Genomic DNA, 18,050 nt, shown 5'->3' on the forward strand with positions numbered 1-18,050 from the left:
CATAGACATTACGTTAACTAGCCAAAGTGACATTACAGGAAATTAGACATGATTCGTTACTTGGAAGCATAAATGCATTCGGGGTAACTAACATACCATGGAAATATCAATTTGGGGTGAATGAGGGGGAACTGTTGAACCGACATGGGCTGAGAAGGGACTGCACTGACGATAAAGGGTGCAAATCTTATATAAGGCAGGGAATACTGGCGAAGCGTTGGGAATAAAGTTGCAACTCGCGGATGTGCGAAATGCGCTATATATGAGGAATGGTGAGGTAATGTAGCGTTTTCACGTTCAATACATACACTTTATGAATAGATAACATAACATACATGTATGTCAATTTGTTTTGGAGAAAGGCAGGTGAAATCATCAATCTCTAACACTGCCCCAACAGGATGTTCTGCATTTCAAAAAAAAAATTCAAAGAAAAAAATGTGTAACTTCATTAATCAAAATATCAGTGAGTCTTCATCAGGTGATCATATATATTCGCAAGAGGAGGCACAGTAATGACCTAGCATAACACAATAGCCACGTAACCGGACATAGGAAATAGGCTTGAACTAAGGACATTCCCAGCAAGAAGGTAACAATATTATGCACTTATGGTGGTGGGTTCATTAAGGGCAGCAGTTGCTAACACGGATGATGTCAGTGCCCAAGCTAGAACGGACATCAATTAGATCAGCATCGCCTAAACCGACGAAAGGCATGCTTAAGTGCGATCCTTCATTGTAGTAAAGCTGAAAAAGGAAAATAATACATATTTTACTGAATCGGATTACAGTGATACTGCACACAACTATGCCCAATTTCGTTGTATTTGATTAAAGTTGTTCTACACTAATCTATGCCCCATTTCACTGTATCAGATAACAGTTATACTACACACAACTATGCCTCATTTCTTTGTATCAGATGACAGTTATACTACACACAACTATGCCCCATTTCGTTTTATCAGATGACAGTTATACTACATACAACTATGCCCCATTTCGTTTTATCGGATGACAGTTCTACTACACACAACTATGCTCCATTTCATTATATCAAATAACAGTTAAACTACACAATACTATGCCCCATTTCGTTTTATCAGACGACAGTTCTACTACACACAACTATGCCCCATTTCGTTTGATCAGACGACAGTTATACTACACACAAATATGCCCCATTTCGTTGTATCGGATGACAGTTATACTACACACAACTATGCCCCATTTCATTGTATCAGATGACAGTTATACTACACACAACTATGCCCCATTTCGTTTTATCAGATGACAGTTATACTACACACAACTATGCCCCATTTCGTTTTATCAGATGCGATTAATCGGTCTGCTATTCCCCAAGATGGATGTTATGATATTTACCGAAATCAGGTCCGAGGACCACATGATGATTAAGGAGAAGTCCGAAGCTCCGTCTGAGGAGATAGCGCGTTTGTCATGATCAGTAAATGCCCCTTGGGTTAATCCTGACCATTGTATGGTTCCCTCAGTGAAGCTCATGTGTAATCGAGCAAGGATTTGTGCGGTAGCGTGATTGGAAATATCTATGGTGATATTCTGAAACAATGGAAATCATGTGTGCATGTTATAAACTGGTATGGTTCTACCGTCTACCGTGTTCGCCCTGAATAGCTGCAAGATTGCTGCTGTGACGTTAACTCATAATTACTCACTCCTTCCAGATACGTCTGCCATTATATACCCACTGCCAAAAGATACGCGAACTACAGAAACATATAGAGAAGTACATACGTTGAGCAGAGATGTTGCAAATGTGTTTCAATTAATGACAAAACTAGCAATCAGACAAGTGTTACCACAGAGTGACTTTATTCTTATCACGATATACTGCAAGTGATTTCTAAACTGTACACGCTAATCCTGCACGAGACAAATGGTGCATCTCCTGTCATTAATCTATGACGTCGCATGCGATGCGTTCATGAGCATCGGTTCACACAACATACCAGTATGTTCGTTTGTGCTTCGAACCAATCTAATACCATTGAATATCAAGTCTCATATATTACACTCTCAATGGTATTCGCGTTTCGTTTGGCAGTGAATATATAGTCAACACTGTTGTAAATACTGTTGTATGGACCAGGCAAGCCAGTGCAGTGGCATGATCAGCAATCAACTTCGTCGTTTATCACCTGATCCCTATTTAGTATTATGTTTGGGGTAGTCGGTTAGGAAATTTTTCAATAGATACAACTGTACTGTGAAAGGGGCTCAACGGATAATTTTAATTACAACCTCAGGCAAATATGTTTTGTTCCAGTGTGTTCTTGAACAAAGGATGGACGGTGATGACGGTGAAGTTGAAAATGAAGCTGATGGTATGGTGATGGTGATGCTATATGATGTTAAAGATGATTACCCAGTAGCACTCACCAGCATCGAAGTAGCCAATCTTGTTAATATAAAGTTGGATTCCGTAGTCAAAGGGCAGATTAAGGCTCTCCTTTCGGCCTGCGGTGGAACAAGATTAGCTTTTTCGTAATAACCATTATCATCCAATACAGACTGAAGGTGGTATAGTCCTGTGGGTCAAGTGTTTGCTCATCGCACCAATCGCGTTAGATTCGCCAAATATGCACATTTGTTGGTGTTCCCGATGGTTTGTTTGTTTGTTTGTTTGTTGTTGAACGCCGCACTCAGCAATATTCCAGCTATATGACGGCGGTCTGTAAATAATCGAGTCTGGACCAGACAATCCATTGATTGACATTATGAGCATCGATCCACGTAATTGGGATCGATGACATGCATCAACGAAGTCAGCGAGCCTGACCACCCGATCCCATTAGTCGCCTTTAACGACAACCATAGTCACCTTTTACGGTAAGCATGAGTTGCTGAAAACCTATTCTACCCCGGAATCTTCACGGGTCTCCACGCAATGGGGACATCCATCAACCAAGTCAGCGAGCCTGACTACCCGATCCCGTTAGTCGCCTTCTACGGCAAGAATTACTGAAGACCTATTCTACCCCAGATATTCACGGGTCGTCCCCGTTGGTGTATGGCTGCAATATTGTCACAAGAGTAGTACTACAACTAGCACTATCACACTCATCCGGACCGAACACTTTCTTCCAGTTTCTGTTCAGGTTCTAATAGGATGATCATCTTTACATGGCACTACTTTGTTGAACTCGATATTTACTCACTCACTCACGCATTAAAATGCCGCTATGTGCATCAGAAATACCTAGAATCCAGTGAGTGAAATGGGGTAACAGGGGAACAGCGAGCGAGAGTGTGAACACGTTTTTCACCATATGTTTCATATTCCGGCTATATATCTCAGGAATGGAACCCAGGTCTCGACGAGTAAACACTCGGCTATCCTACCACTCACATAATGAGTAAGGGATGGGCTTCGCGCCTGTCATCACCGTCACCGTTATGCTTTGTCCGTAAGGTCCCTTGGAGCGGTGGGGTAGCCTAGTGGTTAAAGTGTGTGAAGCCGAACTGTGAGGCCAATTTCTGGTGTCCCACCTCGTGATATTGCTGGAATATTGCTACAAGCGGAGTAAAACAATACCAACTCACTCACTATTAAGTCCCACGAGCCAACAATATAGGGCATTATATGTGGTCCAGCAGTTGCTGTGGTAGTCAAGCTTGAGTTGCTGAGGATTTGTTCTCACATCTGACAAACAAATATCGAAATGACCAAACTAGACCATGCAGTGTTATCATAGTAACCTTGGCCAAATCGTCACAACTCGGCAGTTTCCGTAACATCTAACACCCCTATAGCAAGTGGGTGAGTTGGGTTTAACGCCGCCTTGAACAAAATTCCAGTTATAACACGGCGTGACAGCTTGATGTGAGAGGAAAGCCCAAAGTGAAGCAGGTCTCTGACGTTTACCACCTTGGTGAAACCCATCAGCACAATAAACTTGGAAACATCGGGGCGACACTCCTTTAGCTAGCTCTAGTAATAAACGTTGTGTGAGAAAATATGACAGTGAGATCAGAATTCGCGTGTGACTATTAGTATTCTGTCAAGAAATTCCCTAAGAAACATTTTTTGTAGACATTTAAGATATTTTTGTTATAAAACACTTATCTAAATAATGATATATGACGCGGTTGTTTTTTATGTGTGGTGTGATACTCAAAATGGCGCGGTCTGAAAGTTTTAGGATTCTTTTGTACAAAAGTACAATATGTGTGGCCTGTGACACTAAAAATGGGTTTCCATGTGACGAAATAAATAAATTATGGCGCAGTCTGTGACAAGATAAATAGAATATGTCGCATTCAATGACAAGATAAATAAAATATGGCGGGGTCTGTACCAACAAAAGTACAAATGGTGCTACTCAAACTGCGTGGTTAAAGCCTTTTCCTGAACTTTTGGTTTCCATGTGATAATAATAATTCTGCTATTTTATTAACCCCAATTCTTACCACGGTCACAAATTGAGGCATGCACTGGAACTCCGAACTCGCCCAGTTGACTCACATACCACTGTTCCACTTCCACACATTATGTGGTTCGTGTTACAGCCGTAGAATGCTTTGTCACCCACGTCGTATCCCAACACAGTCGCCGTGGCTTCTTCCTCTTGTTGAGGCAAGCCACATTTCGGAGCCACCGTGGTAGTAGGTGATGTTGTCCATGATGTAGTGGTGGATGAATCTGTTGGTTCAGAGGATGACCAAGTCGATTCTGAAGGAGTGAGTGAGTATGGTTTTACGCCGCTTTTAGCAATATCCCAGCAATGGGCTTCACACATTGTACCCATGTCGGGAATCGAACCCGGGTCTTCGGCGTGACGAGCCAACGCTTTAACCACTAGGCTACCCGACCGCCCCGATTCTGAAGGATGTTGTCAAACAAAGTACACAACAGGTTTGGGTGCAATATGTGAAGCCATTCTTGTTGTGCTCAATGCATTGGTATTGTCACTCACATACCCATGCAACTATCCACCGCCCGAACACCCACCCACTGGTACCCTTACTCACTTACTATCAGTATATGTGTGTCTCCCAGTTATACATCAGTCTCTCAGTGTATGTGTATCTCACTGTTATACATCAGGCTCTGTGTGTGTGTGTCTTCCTGTTATACATCAGTCTCTCAGTGTATGTGTATCTCACTGTTATACATCAGGCTCTGTGTGTGTGTTTGTCTCTCTGTTATACATCGGTCGATCAGTGTATGTGTGTCTCCCAGTTATACATCAGTCTAGCAGTGTATGTGTGTCACCCTGTTATACATCAGTCTATCAGTGTATGTGTGTATCTCTGTTATACATCAGGCTCTGTGTGTGTGTGTCTCCCTGTTATACATCAGTCTCTCAGTGTATGTGTATCTCCCTGTTATACATCAGGCTCTGTGTGTGTGTGTCTCCCTGTTATACATCAGTCTATCAGTGTATGTGTGTCTCCCTGTTATACATCAGTCTCTCAGTGTATGTGTATCTCTCTGTTATACATCAGTCTATCAGTGTATGTGTCTCTCTGTTATACATCAGTCTATCAGTGTATGTGTGTCTCTCTGTTATACATCAGTCTATCAGTGTATGTGTGTCTCTCTGTTATACATCAGTCTATCAGTGTATGTGTGTATCTCTGTTATACACCAGTCTATCAGTGTATGTGTGTCTCTCTGTTATACATCAGTCTATCAGTGTATGTGTGTCTCTCTGTTATACATCAGTCTATCAGTGTATGTGTGTCTCTCTGTTATACATCAGTCTATCAGTGTATGTGTGCCACCCTGTTATACATCAGTCTATCAGTGTATGTGTCTCTCTGTTATACATCAGTCTATCAGTGTATTTATGTCTTCCTGTTATACATCAGTCTATCAGTGTATGTGTGTATCTCTGTTATACATCAGTCTATGTGTTCCACCCTGTTATACATCAGTCTATCAGTGTATGTGTGTCTCTCTGTTATACATCAGTCTATCAGTGTATTTATGTCTTCCTGTTATACATCAGTCTATCAGTGTATGTGTGTCACCCTGTTATACATCAGTCTATCAGTGTATGTGTGTCTCTCTGTTATACATCAGTCTATCAGAGTATGTGTGCCATCCTGTTATACATAAGTATATCATTGTGTGTGTGTCACCCTGTTATACACCAGTCTATCAGTGTATGTGTGTCACCCTGTTATACATCAGTCTATCAGTGTATGTGTGTCTCCCTGTTATACATCAGTCTATCAGTGTATGTGTCACCCTGTTATACATCAGTCTATGTGTGCCACCCTGTTATACACCAGTCTTTCAGTGTATGTGTGTCTCTCTGTTATACATCAGTCTATCAGAGTATGTGTGCCATCCTGTTATACATAAGTATATCATTGTGTGTGTGTCACCCTGTTATACACCAGTCTATCAGTGTATGTGTGTCACCCTGTTATACATCAGTCTATCAGTGTATGTGTGTCTCCCTGTTATACATCAGTCTATCAGTGTATGTGTGTCACCCTGTTATACATCAGTCTATCAGTGTATGTGTGTCACCCTGTTATACACCAGTCTATCAGTGTATGTGTGTCTGTCTGTTATACATCAGTCTATCAGTGTATGTGTGCCACCCTGTTATACATCAGTCTATCAGTGTACGTGTGCCACCCTGTTATACATCAGTCTATCAGTGTATGTGTGCCACCCTGTTATACATCAGTCTATCAGTGTATGTGTGTCTGTCTGTTATACATCAGTCTATCAGTGTATGTGTGCCACCCTGTTATACATCAGTCTATCAGTGTATGTGTGCCACCCTGTTATACATCAGTATATCAGTGTATGTGTGCCACCCTGTTATACATCAGTCTATCAGTGTATGTGTGTCTCCCTGTTATACATCAGTCTATCAGTGTATGTGTGTCTCTCTGTTATACATCAGTCTATCAGTGTATGTGTGCCACCCTGTTATACATCAGTCTATCAGTGTATGTGTGTATCTCTGTTATACATCAGTCTATCAGTGTATGTGTGCCACCCTGTTATACATCAGTCTATCAGTGTATGTGTGTCTCCCTGTTATACATCAGTCTATCAGTGTATGTGTGTCTCCCTGTTATACATCAGTCTATCAGTGTATGTGTGCCACCCTGTTATACATCAGTCTATCAGTGTATGTGTGCCACCCTGTTATACATCAGTCTATCAGTGTATGTGTGCCACCCTGTTATACATCAGTCTATCAGTGTATGTGTGTCACCCTGTTATACATCAGTCTATCAGTGTATGTGTCACCCTGTTATACATCAGTCTATCAGTGTATGTGTGTCTTCCTGTTATACATCAGTCTATCAGTGTATGTGTGCCATCCTGTTATACATCAGTCTATCAGTGTACGTGTGCCACCCTGTTATACATCAGTCTATCAGTGTATGTGTGCCACCCTGTTATACATCAGTCTATCAGTGTATGTGTGCCACCCTGTTATACATCAGTCTATCAGTGTATGTGTGCCACCCTGTTATACATCAGTCTATCAGTGTATGTGTGTCACCCTGTTATACATCAGTCTATCAGTGTATGTGTCACCCTGTTATACATCAGTCTATCAGTGTATGTGTGTCTTCCTGTTATACATAAGTAGACGCACTATTGATGTGTGTGTCACTATGTAATGCATAAGTAGACGCACTATTGGTGTGTGTGTCACTATGTAATGCATAAGTAGACGCACTATTGGTGTATGTGTGTCACTATGTAATGCATATGTAGACGCACTATTGGTGTGTGTGTGTCACTATGTAATGCATAAGTAGACGCACTATTGATGTGTTTGTCACTATGTAATGCATAAGTAGACGCACTATTGGTGTGTGTGTGTCACTATGTAATGCATAAGTAGACGCACTATTGGTGTGTGTGTGTGTCACTATGTAATGCATAAGTAGACGCAATATTGGTGTGTGTGTGTCACTATGTAATACATAAGTAGACGCACTATTGGTGTGTGTGTCACCATGTAATGCATAAGTAGACGCACTATTGGTGTGTGTGTCACTATGTAATACATAAGTAGACGCACTATTGGTGTGTGTGTCACCATGTAATGCATAAGTAGACGCACTATTGGTGTGTGTGTCAGTATGTAATGCATAAGTAGACGCACTTTTTGTGTGTGGATGAGACAGTCTGTTGCACATCTACGTCAACCAGAGCTACGTTGGCTGTCGAACGGAAAGTATTTTACCATTCACGCTGTAATTAAACTACAAACATCAATCGAGTGCCGTACTTAACATTTAATGCATTCATAGGGTAATATGTTGACATCTACAAATCGAAACCACAATCTAACGACAATGATTGTTCGTTAGAATTAAAGAACTCGGTGCCCCCAGAACTATCTAATAACAGGTTCCGCATGTTCGTTATGACACTCATTGTTATTTATAACTGAACTGGATCGAAGCTGTTGTATGGATTATTGAAACATGTTCAGCAATTACTGCGCTGGGCATAAGGTATTAGTGTGGTGTATCATGTGTGGCAAGATGACAAACAATGAAGCTAACCAACCAACTTACCGACCTTTACACCAACTCCCCGGCCCGCCAGTCCGTCCCCACCCAGACACACCTCCCGCGATTATCTTGTTACAGTTGTATGCTAGTTTTAGATAATGATATGTGATATTCTAGTGATTTTACTGTCCATCGATGACAGATTTTAATTTAGTTAAAATATATGTATTTAAAAATGTATAATTTCTCGTCACGATATGGCTGGAATATTGCCGATGTAACGTAAAGCATTAACTCACTCACTCACTTAATAAAGTCAAGACAAACAGAAATAGTCCCAGTTCACCGTAGCTCACCTTCATATGTAGCCAACATTTTAAAACGTCAACAAAGATAGCCTCTTAACATTAGTATTTTCTACATAAAGTGTTGAGGACTGTACATTTATTAATTGTGCTTTTGAATCTGCAAATATTTGTTTCAAAATATATGTTGTTTAGTATGTAAAACGGAAGCAGTGGCGTTTAATTTTAGACATTGTCTTTTCAGTTGTTTTAATAAGAATTAAGTTTTAATTGTTATGCTTTTCGCAAAATTAAACCTCCTAATGGTGACAAATATAAAGTAAAATATTATTCACTAAACCGTATCAGGGGAACTTGAAAAGTGTTCAAACTACAGGCTGAAACAGAAGCAGTCTCACCGAGTTTCCTTTAACATATAACTTGTAAGCTATATACAACTACCGTTATACATAACGAAAAATGCGCTTCCGGCGTGTCCTCATCTTCCCGAGGCAAGGGAGTTAACTGACTTTAAAAGTCTAGTTTCCACCCTTGCCGAACTAGGCTGGAATTCCTGGGCTCGATCGTAGCGCCACTAGTGGTTATCACGAGTTATGTCCTTTCTATGCATCTCCTATGGACCAATCAGATTCCACTTCTCGTATCACTTGCATTTGCTTCAAACAAAACGGTGGCGCCAAAGTCAAGACGATCTGCTCGATAATCAAGATCTATATTGTGACAAAACGGGTCTTACATCGCGAAGTGCATCAAATCACGTGAGCACCTTGATTAAAAACATGAAAAGATTTAGAAAATATCTGTTGACAACGAGCTAGCGGTGCACATGCTTTGCAAATCCTGCAGTCGACCGAAATCTGCATGACACTTTACAAACCGGATTTCGATTTCGGTGCGCGATTCTTATTGGACTATGCATAGACTCGTTAGTCCAGCCAAAATCTAACTCCATAATACCAGTCTAGTTCGGCAAGGGTGGAAACTGGACTTTTATAGTCAGTTAACTCACTTGCCTCGGGAAGATGGCGTGTCCTAAACTAGGCCTTCGAAACAGAAAGTCTCGCTGACTTTATAAGAAAGCGGTATGACACATCCTTTCTTTGAATATGTTTTTAGATTGTTTGTTTGTTGTTTAACGCCACACTCAATAATATTCCAGCTATTCGGGTGTTCTGTAAATAATCGAGTCTGGACCAGACAATCCAATGATTGACATCATGAACATCGATCCACGTTGTTGGGATCGATGACATGCATCAACCAAGTCAGCGAGCCTGACCACCCGATCCCTGTAATCGCAGTCGCCTTTAACGGAGAGCACGGGTTGCTGAAGATCTATTCTACCCCGGATCGTCAAGGGTCTGAGGTGGTCTGACGGGTCCGAGGCCGTAGACCCGAGAGTCCTTGATTCCATATAGTGACCTCGCCAAGAGTGTTGTTTTGTCAAACCGGAATTCATTGATAAAGTGCTTAATTTAAGCTTTTTGACAGTCTTGTTTCTATTATAACTATAATTCAATCGAAATCATCTTCGGAAATATAGGCGTACCGTTACTAGTACATTGCAACACGCAGACGACATGTTGTTTTCTAGCCGATGATGTCAATATTCATCACGTGACATGTCAATAGTGAACTTGTGACGAATCAATATCCAAGGTCCGTCACCATATTTAACCAATCCCTTTCGGGTCAGTTTTCTCTTGTTAGGTCAACGTTGAAATTTGTTTGTTTTCATGTTGGTCAAAAAGGGAACTGAAGAATATATGACAATTATCTATAACTATGCTTATCCTTACCTGAATTCTGATCTTGACTTCTAACATATTCTGACCAAATCCTCCGCAACAGGACGCATCTCTAGCGTTAAGGATAGGCTCTACACACAGTGGGCCTGAGCCGAGTCAACACTATGCCGACTCACAGCCACACATGGGAAGAAGACTATTCCTTGAGACTATAACTAACTTACCCCACACAGAGTGGGCCTGAGCCGAGTCAACACTATGCCGACTCACAGCCACACATGGGAAGAAGACTATTCCTTGAGACTATAACTAACTTACCCCACACACAGGACGGCCGATGCAATCTGTCCACTACACATTTCTTCCCAGACTCACAGCTTAATTGGGAACAGCGTCCTGCCAGAGACTGAAATGAAACCAGTATCTACATTGCCTCTTGAAAATAATTATTAATTATTCACAAAACACTAACGACTTTATATTAAAAATAATATTATTTTTAAACGGGGCACACAGGTGGCCCAGTCGGCTGAGGAGAAGCAACTCGCTGTGCATAGTTGCGTCCCTTGGCCGTGATTCTCCGTGATTATGTTTTGGAATTTTTCAGCACCATACCCGTTCTTGTGGGTTTTGTAAATACATAGAAATTAATCACATAATAGCCGTTGTAAAACTGAACCACTGTTCCAAGCGGCGTTAAACTGATTCAATCCTTTTTTTAAAAACCGAGCAATTTTAAACAAATTAGAGTGAGTGAGTGTGTGAGTTGGGTTTAACGCCGCTGTTAACAGTATTCCAGTTATATCGCGGCGTGTCAGCATAATGCGGGAGGAAAGCCCGAAGTAATGCAGGTCTCAGACGTTTACCATAGACTAACATCTAGTCTCTGAAATGAACATATCGTACATAAAAAAACAGTTGTTCAGTTATCTTAATAAAAATATAATAAAAAGGAGCCCAGTGACTCTCTTCATTTTATGATACTGCGGTGATCTAGACTTGCCAAACATTATAGACTTGCATGGGCTGTATTTGATATATATTTGTATCAGGGTCTGTAAGACAGACTAACGTTTACCACTTCGGTGAAACCCACGAGCACGGGTATGGTGCTGACAAATCTAGAAACATAATCGGGGCGAACCGGGACTCGAACCGCCGTGCCCCCTAAACAAATTGAAGGAAAACAACTACCATATAGGTTTTGCAGACCAATACGTCTTATCAACACAAAATATCCTCTACTTCATGACCAGACATCTAATTTAGAACAACGGATAAACGCACACTTGCATTGAGGCTATATTCTAAGCGGCCGTGTAAAGTCATAGGGTTCAACGAAATATTGCCGTATCACGTGACAAGATTGTCGATATGGAATCTAGTATTTATACAGATTTTGTTGGGACTCTAAAGACGCATACTCTTAAGTTATAGAAGTTAACGTATAAACTTATTAATAAGTTATATGAGTTCACGTACAGTAACAATAGACAAAGTGCACAAACGGACACAACGAACCGTTACAAAATCCCCGATTTATCTCCTTCATGTTATCATGTAAAACCTCGGTTAGTAACACATTCTCCACGAATTAACGTATACAGGGAACTAATATTGATCACCCGCAGGACTTTAAGCTCATAGTTTAAACAAAATATATCTGGTTTTGTAGCTGCAGCTGAAAAATATCTAATCTCTCTAAAGCTCCTTCAGGATCAGGATGATTAGCACTGGACTTAACCTGAGTTATGCCCAACTAATGCACAGCTTGTTGGAAAACACCCCACATGAGATCAGAATCGTAATTGTTCATAACGGAATAGCCTCCGCAAGCCTTGTGGAAGTACATGTGAGAGTCAGCATGCACTGTTTGCCTGACCTAGTTTTTTTGAAATGGTTGGTTGGTTTGTTGTTTAACGCCATACTCAGCAATATTCGAGCTATATGACGGCGGTCTGTCAAAAACATCGAGTCTGTCCAGCCTGACCACCAGATCCCGTTAGTCGCCTCTTACGGGTTGGGTTGCTGAAGACCTATTCTACCCCGGATCTTCACGGGTCTATATAACACCGTACTCATCTTATCTCAACTTATGGCGGCGGCCTGTAAAAAATTATGTTTGGACCAGACAATCCAGTAATTAATATAATGAGCAGCGATCGACGCCATTGAGGTATGATGACACGCCATTGGGTATGATGACACGCCATTGGGTATGATGACACGCCATTGGGGTATGATGACACGCCATTGGGGTATGATGACACGCCACTGGGTATGATGACACGCCATTGGGTATGACACGCCATTTGGGTATGATGCCATGCCATTGGGATATGATGACACGCCATTGGGAATGGTGACACGCCATTGGGTATGATGACACGCCATTGGGTATGATGACATGCCATTGGGTATGATGACACGCCATTGGGTATGATGTCACGACATTGGGTTATGATGACACGTCATTGGGTATGATGACATGCCATTGGGTATGATGACACGCCATTGGTCATGATGACAAGCCATTGGGTATGATGACACGCCATTGGGTATGATGACACGCCATTAGGGTATGATGACACGCCATTGGGGTATGATAACACGCCATTGGGATATGATGACACGCCATTGGGTATGATGACACGCCATTGGGTATGATGACACGCCATTGGGTATGATGACACATCAGTGGGGTATGACGACACGCCATTGGGGTATGATGACATGCCATTGGGGTATGATGACACGCCATTGGGGTATGATGACACATCATTGGGGTATGATGACACGCCATTGGGGTGTGATGACACGCCATTGGGTATGATGACACGCCATTGGGTATGCCGGCACGCCATTTGGGTATGATGACATGCCATTGGGATATGATGACACGCCATTGGGAATGGTGACACGCCATTGGGTATGATGACACGCCATTGCGTATGATGACATGCCATTGGGTATGATGACACGCCATTGGGTATGATGACACGACATTGGGGTATGATGACACGTCACTGGGTATGATGACATGCCATTGGGTATGATGACACGCCATCGGTCATGATGACAAGCCATTGGGTATGATGACACGCCATTGGGTATGATGACACGCCATAAGGGTATGATGACACGTCATTTGGGTATGATGACACGCCATTGGGGTATGATGACACGCCATTGGGGTATGATAACACGCCATTGGTCATGATGACATGCCATTGGGTATGATGACACGCCATTGGGTATGATGACACATCAGTGGGGTATGATGATACGTCATTGGGGTATGATGACATGCCATTGGGGTATGATGACACGCCATTGGGTATGATGACACATCATTGGGATATGATGACACGCCATTGGGGTATGATGACATGCCATTGGGTTTGATGACACGCCATTGGGGTATGATGACACGCCATTTGGTATGTTGACACGCCATTTGGTATGACGCCATCAACAAAGTCGCCGAGCCTGACCACCCCATCAATAAAGTCGCCAATTCTGTCACTGAACCCCAACGGTTCTCTGTTTAGTCGCCTCTTACGACCAGCAACGTGGCACATTCAACACAGTACTCCAATATTACAAAAATCAGGAGCGCTTCCAGATTTTTTTTAAAAATAAGCAGGGGGCGTGTAATCTTCACCCCCACCCCCCACCCCAAGAGCAACATAAAGATAAATACCTTTTGAAAGGAGTTCATCTTGATAAAGACGAAGTCTTCATCTTTGTTCAGTCCTGGAACATCAGTGTCAACCAAAGCGCATGACATGGACCCTTTGTGGTAGCTGATGGACTTGCATTTGTCCGCCATCTGGCAGTGGGCGATGCATTTGTAAAGGGGTACCCCTCGGTCTACCCTGTATACATTTGATATTGCCATTCTGTTGTCCCCCACCTGTCCATGCAGACATCCTAACTCAGAGCCAGAGGACTTGTACACATGCACCCCAAGGAAACACGCCACGATAGCCTGGAAAGCCACCATCTTGCAGAACGGTAAACACAGACTTCACAAGAAGAATGGTGGTGGCTTTGTGCTGACGGTTTAAGTGCAAGGGTACATTGCACCCGATCAACTGAATTGATTTTTCTTCATGTAGACAAAAGGAATCATAATTATCAAAGCTGCACGTGCTGTTGAGGGCGTTCATGCGTGGAAAGGGTTCATTCGTCTGCTGTTTGTCAAGTTTGCCAATTATAAAGTTTTCATTTTGATAATGCCACACTCATGCAAGCAACATCAGTCTGGACCAAAAAGACCAGTGATTGATATTTGTCAGCAACGATTAACTCCATCGTTTGTTTGTTTGTTTGTTTTTGGTTTAACGCCGCACTCAGCAATATTCCAGCTATATGACGGCGGTCTGTAAAATAATCGAGTCTGGACCAGACAATCCAGTGATTAATATCATGAGCATTGATCCACGCAATTGGGATACGATGACATGCATTAACCAAGTCAGCGAGCCTGATCACCCGATCCCGTTAGTAGCCTCTTACAGCAAGCATGGGTTGCTGAATTTTGTTACTATCGATGCCATTTACACTCTTAAAACAAGAAACGCAAAGGTAGTATGTTGTTCATGGAACCTGACTACACAAAAAATCCGGTATATAAATTGAATATATGTTATTGGAAACTGTTGGTGGCCTGACATTCGACAAACGCAGCCATTGTCGATTTGCAATGTCTTTTCACACTTGTCCAAAAAGGGGCGGTCGGGTAACCTAGTGGGTAAAGCTTTCGCTCGTCACGCCGAAGACCCGGGTTCGATTCCCGATATGGGTACAATGTGTGAAGCCCATTTCTGGTGTCCCTCGCCGCGACATTGCTAAAATATTGCTAAAAACGGCGTAAAACCATACTCACTCACTCACTTGTCCAAAAAGGTCATGGAGTAAAACAGTAAAGCAAAATGCACGTGCAAGTTATGGCAGTCGTTACTCGTGGTGATGGCTATAAAACGGCAAGCATAAGCCTGCAATTTGTCATTCAATTGTCAACATTTCTCAAGTTCGAAATTCCGAGGGGGCGGTCGGGTAGCCTAGAGGTCAAAGCGTTCGTTCGTCGCGCCGAAGACCCGGGTTCGATTCCCGACACGGGTACAATGTGTGAAGCCCATTTCTGGTGTCCCCCGCCGTGATATTGCTGGCATAATGCTAAAGGCGGCGTAAAACCATACTTACACTCACTCACTCGCAAATGCCGAGACTCACCGCTGCCGATCGGAACATCGCCATAGGACGTATCCAAAGAGGGTTTTCGCAGTCTTCTGTTGTACTCCACTTCAACGTCTACCACAGTACCATTTGCTGCCTTTGGGGCCGATATACACAGTCCAATTCCACTGCAGACCGTCCGAGAACCGGCCGACCAAGAGTTACCACCCCTGCACAGGATCGCTACATTCGACTGTTCCACCTACGTCATCGCAATGCCACAGCTACGGAGACTGCAGGATGCATCCTTGGTTTGAGGAGGATAGCGGACCAGACTGTCAGGAACCATCTTCGCGAGGACGGAATCCGACCCAGAAGACCTGTTTTGCAAGAGGTCCATCGACAGCGACGCTTGTGTTGGTGCCATACCTAACAGCCTTGGTATTTAAGAAACTGGAAACGAGTGTGGTTTAGCGATGAATCACGATTTCTTCTTCACCGGCGAGATGGAAGAAAACGTGTTTATCGTCGTCTAAATGAGCGCTTTGCCCCGCATTGTGTACGTGAATTCGACAAATTCGGTGGCGGTAGTGTCATGGTGTAGGGGTCATATCCTACTCCACGAGATCTGACTTGCTTGTGGTTCGGGGAAATTTGACAGCAAATCGCTACATGAATCAAATTCTTCAACCTCACCTTCTTCCAATCATTGACCGCCAGAGGGAGCTGTTTCAACAGGACAACACACACGGCTCGTGTCACGGTAGACTACCTTCATAATGCCAGCATCAACCCTTGCCCTGGCCGTCGAGATCTCCAGATCTCAACCCAATCGAACACCTCGGAGATGACCTCGATCTACGTGTACGTCAACGTCAGAACACGCCGAAGACACTCCCACAACTGGCCAACGCGTTACAAGCAGAATGACGCAGAATTCAACAGGACAGAATTCGTACACTTATCCAGCCAGTGCCGAGGAGATGCAGGGCCGTGATGCTGACCAGGGCGGAAACACGAGATACTGAGTTCAGCGCATCTTATGGCCATATGTGACATGACAATGAACAGTTTTCACTGCCTTTGTACAACGACAACATGTAACTATCGAGCTCCAAGATTTCATATTTGTGTCTTTGATATTAGATTAAATATATCGACTTTATTTGGTACAATAAATATACTAAACATCTACCTGTGCGTTTCTTCTTTTGAAGAGTGTATATATTGCTAACGGGTAAAGGAAAATATATCACAAATGCCAACTCTGTACAGAAACGTACCTACCTTGCAGAAAATTACATTTTGTGCAGAACTCTTGTAAAATTTTGCAGAATACGTAAAAAATAGTGCATAACTTTGATATGTGGGATTTAAACGTGTGACTATACATATTTCATTTTTTAAGTCCAGTGGAAAAGTTTATCATCATAATTGCCTGCCAGAAGTCAAGCAGGCGCACACATACAAAATTCACGAAAATTAAGCTCACAAGTTTGCAGAATTATCAAAATTTCGTTGCAAAATTTACAACTGACCTCACAATTTAGATTTTTGGGCCACTGAATACAGCGTATAGTTGGAACAGTCGTTTTAACTCTCGTCCAGTGATCAGACCCGTGAAGATCCGAGGTAGAAAAGGTTTTCAGGAACCCATGCTTGTCGTAAAAGGTGACTATGCTTGTCGTAAGAGGCGACTAACGGGGTCGGGTGGTCAGGTTCGCTGACTTGGTTGATGCATGTCATCGATCCGAATTGCCTGGATCGATGCTCATGTTGTCAATCGAGTGAGTAAGTGAGTTAAAATTTTACATCGCATCGGCAGTATTGCAGTCATATCGCGATGAGAACAAGTTTATTATCATAAAATTTCTGTCGACGAAGGACAGTAAAACAGTAAGGTAAATATCACAGTGTAGACATAAAATATACCTGAACAATATTTAAAAAAAGACTTTTTTCAGTCAATTAGTTATTAGAAAGTAAAACCAGGCTATAGACCACTGGCAACCAAAGCTAGACCACCTTACTGGGGATCATGGGGACTTACAGTGCTTTTGCTGCCTGCATGACTCGCAGCAGGATTTATGCCATCACTTTGGTCACCAGTGGTTGTGTGTCATACTAACCAATATTAAAAATAGAAGCACAATCAATACATTAAAACACTAGTTGATATTAATCACTTCAACATAGATGGACTCACGTGCCTCTGTCAGAGGGACAATAATTGTACACTACGTTAACCCCCTGAGTGGCACAGCCTTCAATAGACCCGTGAAGATTCCGGGGTAGAACAGGTCTTCACTGGATTGTCTGGTCCA

General features: G+C 42.5%; 1 pseudogene; it reads right to left on the reverse strand.

The window, feature by feature from the left end:
• Positions 1-626: 626 nt before the first annotated feature.
• On the reverse strand, positions 627-14,551 carry LOC139459251 (uncharacterized; annotated as a pseudogene).
• Positions 14,552-18,050: the final 3,499 nt, after the last annotated feature.

The sequence above is a fragment of the Haliotis cracherodii genome, unplaced genomic scaffold (genome assembly GCF_022045235.1).
Source record: "Haliotis cracherodii isolate W230 unplaced genomic scaffold, xgHalCrac1.p SCAF_13, whole genome shotgun sequence".
Classification (NCBI taxonomy): domain Eukaryota; kingdom Metazoa; phylum Mollusca; class Gastropoda; order Lepetellida; family Haliotidae; genus Haliotis; species Haliotis cracherodii.